The following is a 7,649-nucleotide window of genomic DNA, read 5'->3' as shown; positions in this document are numbered from 1 at the left end:
TTTTGGTGAAGTCTTTTGAAGAGCATAGGTGTTTGATTTTTAGAAGATCCCAGTTATCTAGCTTATCTATTGGGTTTTGTGTGTTGATGGTTATGGTTTGTATCCTGTTAATGCCATGTATTAAGGGCTGAAGTGTTGGTCCTAAGACAATGTTTCTAATCATTACATTATACTGTCTCTGAAATTTGTAGTTCTACCAAGGGATTAAAAATGATATAGTCCTTTAAAGGTTAACGATAGCTACTATTTATTGAAATACTGGTGGCATGGCTTCCAACATCACAGAAATACACAAGCCACTACAGTACTACAAACTGGCAGACAGGTGAAAATGTGCCCTTGGTGATAGAACCAATGCTGGAGTTTGTAAGATAGAATTCTGCAAGACTAATGACTTATTCATCAGAAATACCTTTCTTCAACAAAACAAGTTATGACTATACAAAAGGACTTTGCTGGATAGAATACACAGGAATCAAATCAACTACATCTGTGGAACTAGACGATGGAGAAGCTCAGTATCAGTCAAGACATGGCCAGGGAACGACCGCAGAACAGACCAAAAATTACTCTTATGCAAGTTCCAGTTGAAGCTGAAGAAAATTAAAACAAGTCCACAAGAGAAAAAGTATGACCTTGAATATAGCACCCCCCGGCTGAATTTAGAGACAGATTTGATTTGCTGAACACTACTGATGTCCGAAGACCAGGTTGTGGGAAGGCATCAAGGACATAATACATGAAGAAAGCAAAAGTCATTAAAAAGACAGGAAAGAAAGAAAAGACCAAAATGAATGTCAGTAGAGACTCTGAAACTTGCTAGTGATCGCAGAGTAGTTGAAGTGAATGGAAGAAATGATGAAATAAAAGAGCTAAACAGAAGATTTCAAAGGATGCCTCTAGAAAACAAGGTAAAGTATTACAGTGAAATGTGCAAAGACCTGGAGTTAGAAAACCAAAAAAGAAGAACACGCTCAGCATTTCTCAAGCTAAAAGAACTGAAGAAAAAATTCAAGCCTCGAGTTGCAATAATGAAGGATTCTATGGGCAAAAAAATTGAATGATGCAGGAAACATTGAAAGAAGAAGGAATACACAGAGTCACTGTACCAAAAAGAATTGATTGGTGTTCAACCATTTCAGGAGGAACTGTATGATCAAGAACAAATGGGACTGAAGAAAGAAGTCCAAGCTGTACTGAAGGCATTGGCAAAAGACAAGGTTTCAGGAACTGATGGAGTACCAATTCACAGATGTGACTCTGGAAATGTTCACTTGTCTGTGCCAAGAAATTTGGAGGACAGCTACCTGGCCACCCAGCTGAAAGAGATCCATATTCATGCCCATTCCAAAGAAAATCAAACACAATGTGGAAATTATTAAATAATATTATTAATATCACCACACCACCACCATCCATTGCTGTTGAGTCGATTCCAACTGATAGTTACCCTATAGGACAGAGTAGAACTGCACCATAGGGTTTCCAAGGAGCACCTGGTGGATTCAAACTGATGACCTTTTGGTTAGCAGCCGTATCTCTTAACCACTATGCCACCATGGTTTCCATTAAAGTCACATGCTAGCAAAATTTTACTAAACATAATTTTAAAAATGCCTTCAGCCATACATTGACAGGGAACTGCCAGATGTTCAAGCCGGATTCAGAAGAGGTTATAGAATGAGGAATATCAATGCTGATGTCAGATGGATCTTGGCCAAAAGCAGAAAATACTAGAAAGATGTTTACCCGTGCTTTATTGACTAAGTGAAGGCATTCAACTGTGTGGTTCCTAACAAATGATGGATAACATTGAAAAGAATGGGAATTCCAGAACACTTGTGCTCATGTGAAACCTCTACACAGACCAAGAGGCAGTAGTTCAAACAGAACAAGGGGAAACTGACTTTATGGCTTAAAATTGGAAAAGGTGTTGACAGGGTTGTATGCTTTCCCTATACTTATTCAATCTGTATGCTGAGCAAATAATCTGAGAAACTAGAATATATGAAGAAGAACACAGCATTAGGATTGGAAGAAGACTCATTAACAACCTGCGATATGCAAATGACACAACCTTGCTGAAAGTGATGAGAACTTGAAGCACTTCCTGATGAAGATCAAAGACTACAGCCTCAGTATGGATTACACCTCAACGTACAGAAAAAAAAAGTCTTCACAACTGGACTAATAAGCAACATCATGATAAACGAAGAAAATATTTAAGTTGTCAATGATTTCATTTTACTTGGATCAAAAATCAGTGCCCATGGAAGCAGTCGTCAGGAAATCAAATGATGTAATGCACTGGGCAAATACATTGTGAAATACCTTTTTGAAATCTTAAAAAAGCAAAGACATTACTTTGAGGACTAAGTTGTGTCTGACCCAAGCCATCGTATTTTTAATCACTTCTTATGCGTTGGGAAGCTGGACAATGAAAAAGGAAGACTGAAGGAGAATTGCCATATTTGAATTGTGGTGTTGGTGAGGAATATTGAATATACCATGCACTGCCAGAAGAAGGAACAAATCTGTCTTGGAAGATATACATACAGAATGCTCCTTAGAAGGGAGAATGGCAAGACTTCATCTTTCTCACTTTGGACACATTATTAGGAGGGACCAACCCTTGTAGGAGGACGTCATGCTTGGTAAAGTAGAATGTCAGCAAAAATGGGAGACCTTCAAGGAGATGGATTGTCACAGTGGCTGCAACAATGAGCTCAAATGTACCATGTACCTATTGTTGTGAAGATGGCACAGGATCGGGCAATGTTTCCTTTTGTTATACACAGGGTCATTATGAGTCAGAGCTGACTGGACTGCACTTAACAATAACAATACTATTTATTGAGTACGTTATATTTGGACTTGTGCTAAATTCTTTTTATATTTTATCTCATTTAATTCTTTACAACTAGACTTTGTAGATGAGAGATTAAGAGACTTGCTCAAAGTCACACAACTATTAAGCTTGGAATCAGAATTGCAATCTAGACTGACTGAATCTAGAAGTCAAACCACTACTTAAAGTCTACATGGGTATACACACTGAATATAATACTATAATTTGACAAATTGAAATATAGCATCCACTCTCTCATCAGCCCTAAAAACTAGTAAATATTATTTCCTTCCTAAAACATGATCCTAGCTTTTTCCTTAATCCTCTAGCCACTGCTCTGCCTTCTTTGGAATATTACTCACCTCTGAACAACCACTGAACAGTGAAATGCTCAATATTCCTAGGATTTATTCCTGTGATTTATCCCTAGGATTGATTGTCTCCCTGGACAATCTCATCCACAACCAACACTTCAGTTACTACTTATAGGCATATGACTTACAAATTTTGTGTTAACATTCAGTATAGTACTATATATTAAACTACCCTTTTTTTTCTCCCTTTGGATGCTCTTAGACATCTGAAAGTGATCATATCCAAAGGCAAATTAATGATGTTTATCTCCAAGACTGGTCCTCTTTCAGGGATTCCCTTCTCAGTGAATGAATACACATTCACTTTTCTATGCCAGAAACTGGGAAGTCATTCTTTACAAATCCCTTTTCATCTCCCATATCAAGTTCATTATCAAGTCCTGTCACTTTTACTTCTTAAATATTGCTCAGATTTGTCCACTTCTCTTCTACCACCAACATCCAAGTTTTAACATCAACATCCGAGTTTTAACATTCCATCAGTTTTTGCTTGGGCTTCTGCAATGACCTTATTTATCTCTGCACTCACTCTTGTTAATTCATTTTCATTCCTTAAATCTCCTACCAACAATGGAAGACACCTGAGTTGTTTTATAATTGTTTGTTTCTAAGCTATTTATTTAAATGCACACATACATAAATAAGTGTATTATATTTCACTGAATTTTAAAAAATTGAACATACTTGTATAACCAGTACCCACATCAGGAAATCGAATATTACCAGAAGTTATGAAGCCTTCTTGAATACCATCAAATCACCACCCTCCAGGATAATAATTTTTATGACTTCTAACACCATATATTAGTTTCACCAGTTTTGGAACTTCACATAAATCCAATCATACAATATTGTCAAGTGTTTTATATAACCCACATGGTATTATTATTATTTTCAAACAGTTCATATTTATTTTATAGTTTCCATTATATTTTCCCCATATATTTACTGACCTTCATTCTATTTGGGATAACTTTCCTTCATTCTGAAGAATGCTAACAATGAATTTTCTTCATTTTGCTTGTATGAAAAAGTCTTTAATTTGACTTATTTTTTGAAAGATATTTTTCCTGGATATAGAATTCTAGTTTGCCTGTTTTGTTGTTACTGTTGCCTGTTTGGGTTTGCTTGCTTTCTCTCAGTATTGTAAAGATGCCATTCTTTGTCTTCAGCCTTGTGTTCTGTTGAAAAGTTAGCTGTTAACCTTACTGCTGTCCTTTGAAGATAAAACATCTTACAAAATTCTTCTCTTTGGTTTGTATTTTCTACATTTTGAATCTGTCTACGTTTAGTTTTCTTCATATATATCCATTTTTGGAGTTCAATGAGCTTCTTGAAACTGTTGGGTTGATACCTTCATTCAGATGCAGAAAATTATTAGCCATTACCTATTTAAACACTACCTCTACCAAATAATCTACTCCTCAATTATGGGGCTCCAACCGCATGCATGATGGAGTTTCCTATGTATTTCGCATGCCTCTTATCTTTTCTTGTTTTTTATCCCCATTCTTTTTAATTTCTTTTATCCTTCAGTTTAAATGTTTTTTAACAGACTTCAAGTTCCTTTACCCTGTCATCTGCTGTAAAATGTTATCATTCTCATCCTGGTTAATGCATTTCTCAGTTTTAGAATGTCCATTTCATTCTTTTTCATACAATCAAATTATAGAATTTCTTTTGATTTTCCCTATCATTTCATTTATTTGTCCATATTTTCCTTTAATTACTTTAAGATAGGCATTATAGAAGTTCTGGCAAAATGGCGCTCTAGGCAGAAGCACCACGCCGTCCCTCCACAGCAAAGATCTGAAAAACTAAGCCAAATAGAGAATACAACAATCCTGAAACCCTAAAACATCAAATGAAGAGATAAAGAACTCAGCCAAGCACCAAATGGAGTGAGAAAACTGACAGAGAATGGAGAGCGAGGAGAGATTCATGCAGAGGTCCCCTACCAGCTAACGCAGCGTGGGTCCGCCATCTTGGACTCCTGTCGGAGCCCAGCAAACAGGGGGTGTGAGAAATCAGCCTCACGGAGCATCCAGCAGGAGACAAAACAACCGGTAATTGGCGGTATAAGCTTTCCCACCCCCCACACTTCTTCACCCCAACTCAGCCTCCTCTGCTTCCCGCAGCCACAGTCTCTTGACCGGTAAACAGCGGCTACTTGGATTCCACACACCCGAATGGGTGGCTCTCTGAGTGCCATTTGTTGGCTGCTGGTTTGATTTTTTTTCCACTTCTTTTTATTTCTTCCTTGCCTCTCCCCACTTCCCCCTCCTTTCGATCGAGTACCTCGCTCCGTGCGCCATCTTTGCTTCTTTCTGAGGGGCTACAGAGCTCCAGTAATTTGTGATACACACTTTCCCACTCTCTACCCTTCTTCACCCACACTCGGCCCCCTCTGCTTCCATGGACACAGTCTCTTGTCCAGAAACACCAGCCTGCACTAGCTGGCTCTCTGAATGCCATTTGTTGGCTGCTAGTGTTGCTTTTTTTTTCTGCTTCTTTTGATTTCTTACTTATCTCTCGCCACCTCCCCCTCCCTTCGCTCAAGTACCTGGCTCTGTACGCAATCTTTGCTTCTTCCTGAGGGGCTGCGGAGCTCCGTTCGAGTGTGGAGCTGCTTCCCGGTTTGGGCTACTGTGCTGGTGGGATCCCGGGGCTTTTTTCATTTGTTTGTTTTGAATTGTTTGGTTGTTTTCTTTTCCTTTTCTTGAGTTGGGAGCCCATTATAGCCAGGCTGAGCTGTGTGCCAGGGAGACTCCCCTTCGGCTTCCACAGACTTGCAGAGGGATCCCTAAGAGCATTTCTTTTTACATCGTTTTTTTGTTTGTTTGTTTGTTTTCTGTTTCTTTGGGAGCCTTTCTTTTATTTTTTTTTTTAAATTTGTTTTGTTTTCTTTTTCCTCTTTTTCCCTTTTGTCTTTCTTCATTGCTCAGTTTCTCGTCTCTCTACATCTTCCTCTTTTTCTGTTCCCTAAATACAGGGCATTGTATAACTCTACGCCTTCTAGCCAGGCTGTACTGCAAAACCTGAGAGCGACTTCCCCAGACATCATAGCTGCACCAGTGGAATCTCTGGGGACTTTGCAGTTCTTTAACCTTTCTGATTCTTAATTATTCATTCTTTTCTTTTCTTCCTCCTCCCCTTTCTGTTTTTCTCCATTTCATAGTCTCTCATCTCTCCACTCCAATGGCAAGCTCCCCTAGCATTTCTTTTTTGTTTGTATGTTTTTGGCTCCTGTTCCTCTTTCCTCTCTCCCATATCCATCTTACCTCCGCACATAACAATCTCCCCACTGCATCCTGCCTACCTGCACCGTGCGCTTGACGTCACACCACCAAGCAGTGCAGGCAAGGCCTACTGGAACCTGCCCTGCACTGATTACCGACCAGCTCTGGTGGCTGTAGTAAGTGCCACAAACAACGCGTCCCAGCACCTCCTCTTCAGCTAGACCTGCCCTGCTGAACCATATCTGAGTGACTGACCCTGCCAGTTGAAGAAGGAGGTGAAAAGTATTGTGCCCACAGACGAGCAAACAACAAAGAACACACAGACTGCCTGCTCAGACATACTCAATTTTTTTTTAAAAAAAGGACAAAACAAACAAATATACAATCAATAAACGAGAAAAATAACTACTGAATGCCCCGAAGACAGCAGACAATAACAAAACATTTACAAAAACAGAACAGGATGGTTCCAGTAGGCGTCCAAAATAAAACACCAGATGACTATCTTGTGGAAGAAAATGCACTAGAACTACCTGATAGGGAATTCAAATCTCTAATACTCAAAATTCTCCAAGAACTGATGCAAAAAGCTGACAAACGTGAGGAAAAAATAGACAAATTCATGGAAAATGCAGACAAAAATTAGGAAGAATTCAGGAAAATAATGCAGGAACAAAATGCCAAAATACATTCACAACTAGAAATTATACAAAAACAACAATTAGAAATCCAAAAGATAACAAGATTTTAGAAATGGATGAAGTCATAGAAGGGCTGAGAAGCAGATTTGAAATAGTGGAAGACAGGATCAGTGGAATTGAAGACAAACACTTAGATACAACTCTGTTTGAGGAAAACCCAGAAAAAAAGAACAAAGAAAAATGAAGAGACCCTGAGAGTTATGTGGGACACAATCAAAAGTAAAAATCAGCGACTGATTGGAATTTGAGAACAGGGTGAGAAAACAGAAAACACAGAGAGGATCACTGAGGAACTGCTGTCAGAAAACATCCCCAATATCATGAAAGATGAAAAGCTGGCCATCCAAGAAGCTCAACAAACTCCATATAGAAGAGACCCCAAAAGAAAATCACCAAGGCATATCATACTGACACTCTCCAAAACCAAAGACAAACAAAAAGTACTGAGAGCAACTTGTGAAAAACAAGAAGTCACATACAGAGGAGA

This window comes from Trichechus manatus, unplaced genomic scaffold, assembly GCF_000243295.1.
Source record: "Trichechus manatus latirostris isolate Lorelei unplaced genomic scaffold, TriManLat1.0 scaffold00051, whole genome shotgun sequence".
Lineage (NCBI taxonomy): Eukaryota > Metazoa > Chordata > Mammalia > Sirenia > Trichechidae > Trichechus > Trichechus manatus.
Note: the sequence above shows the minus strand (reverse complement) of the source record.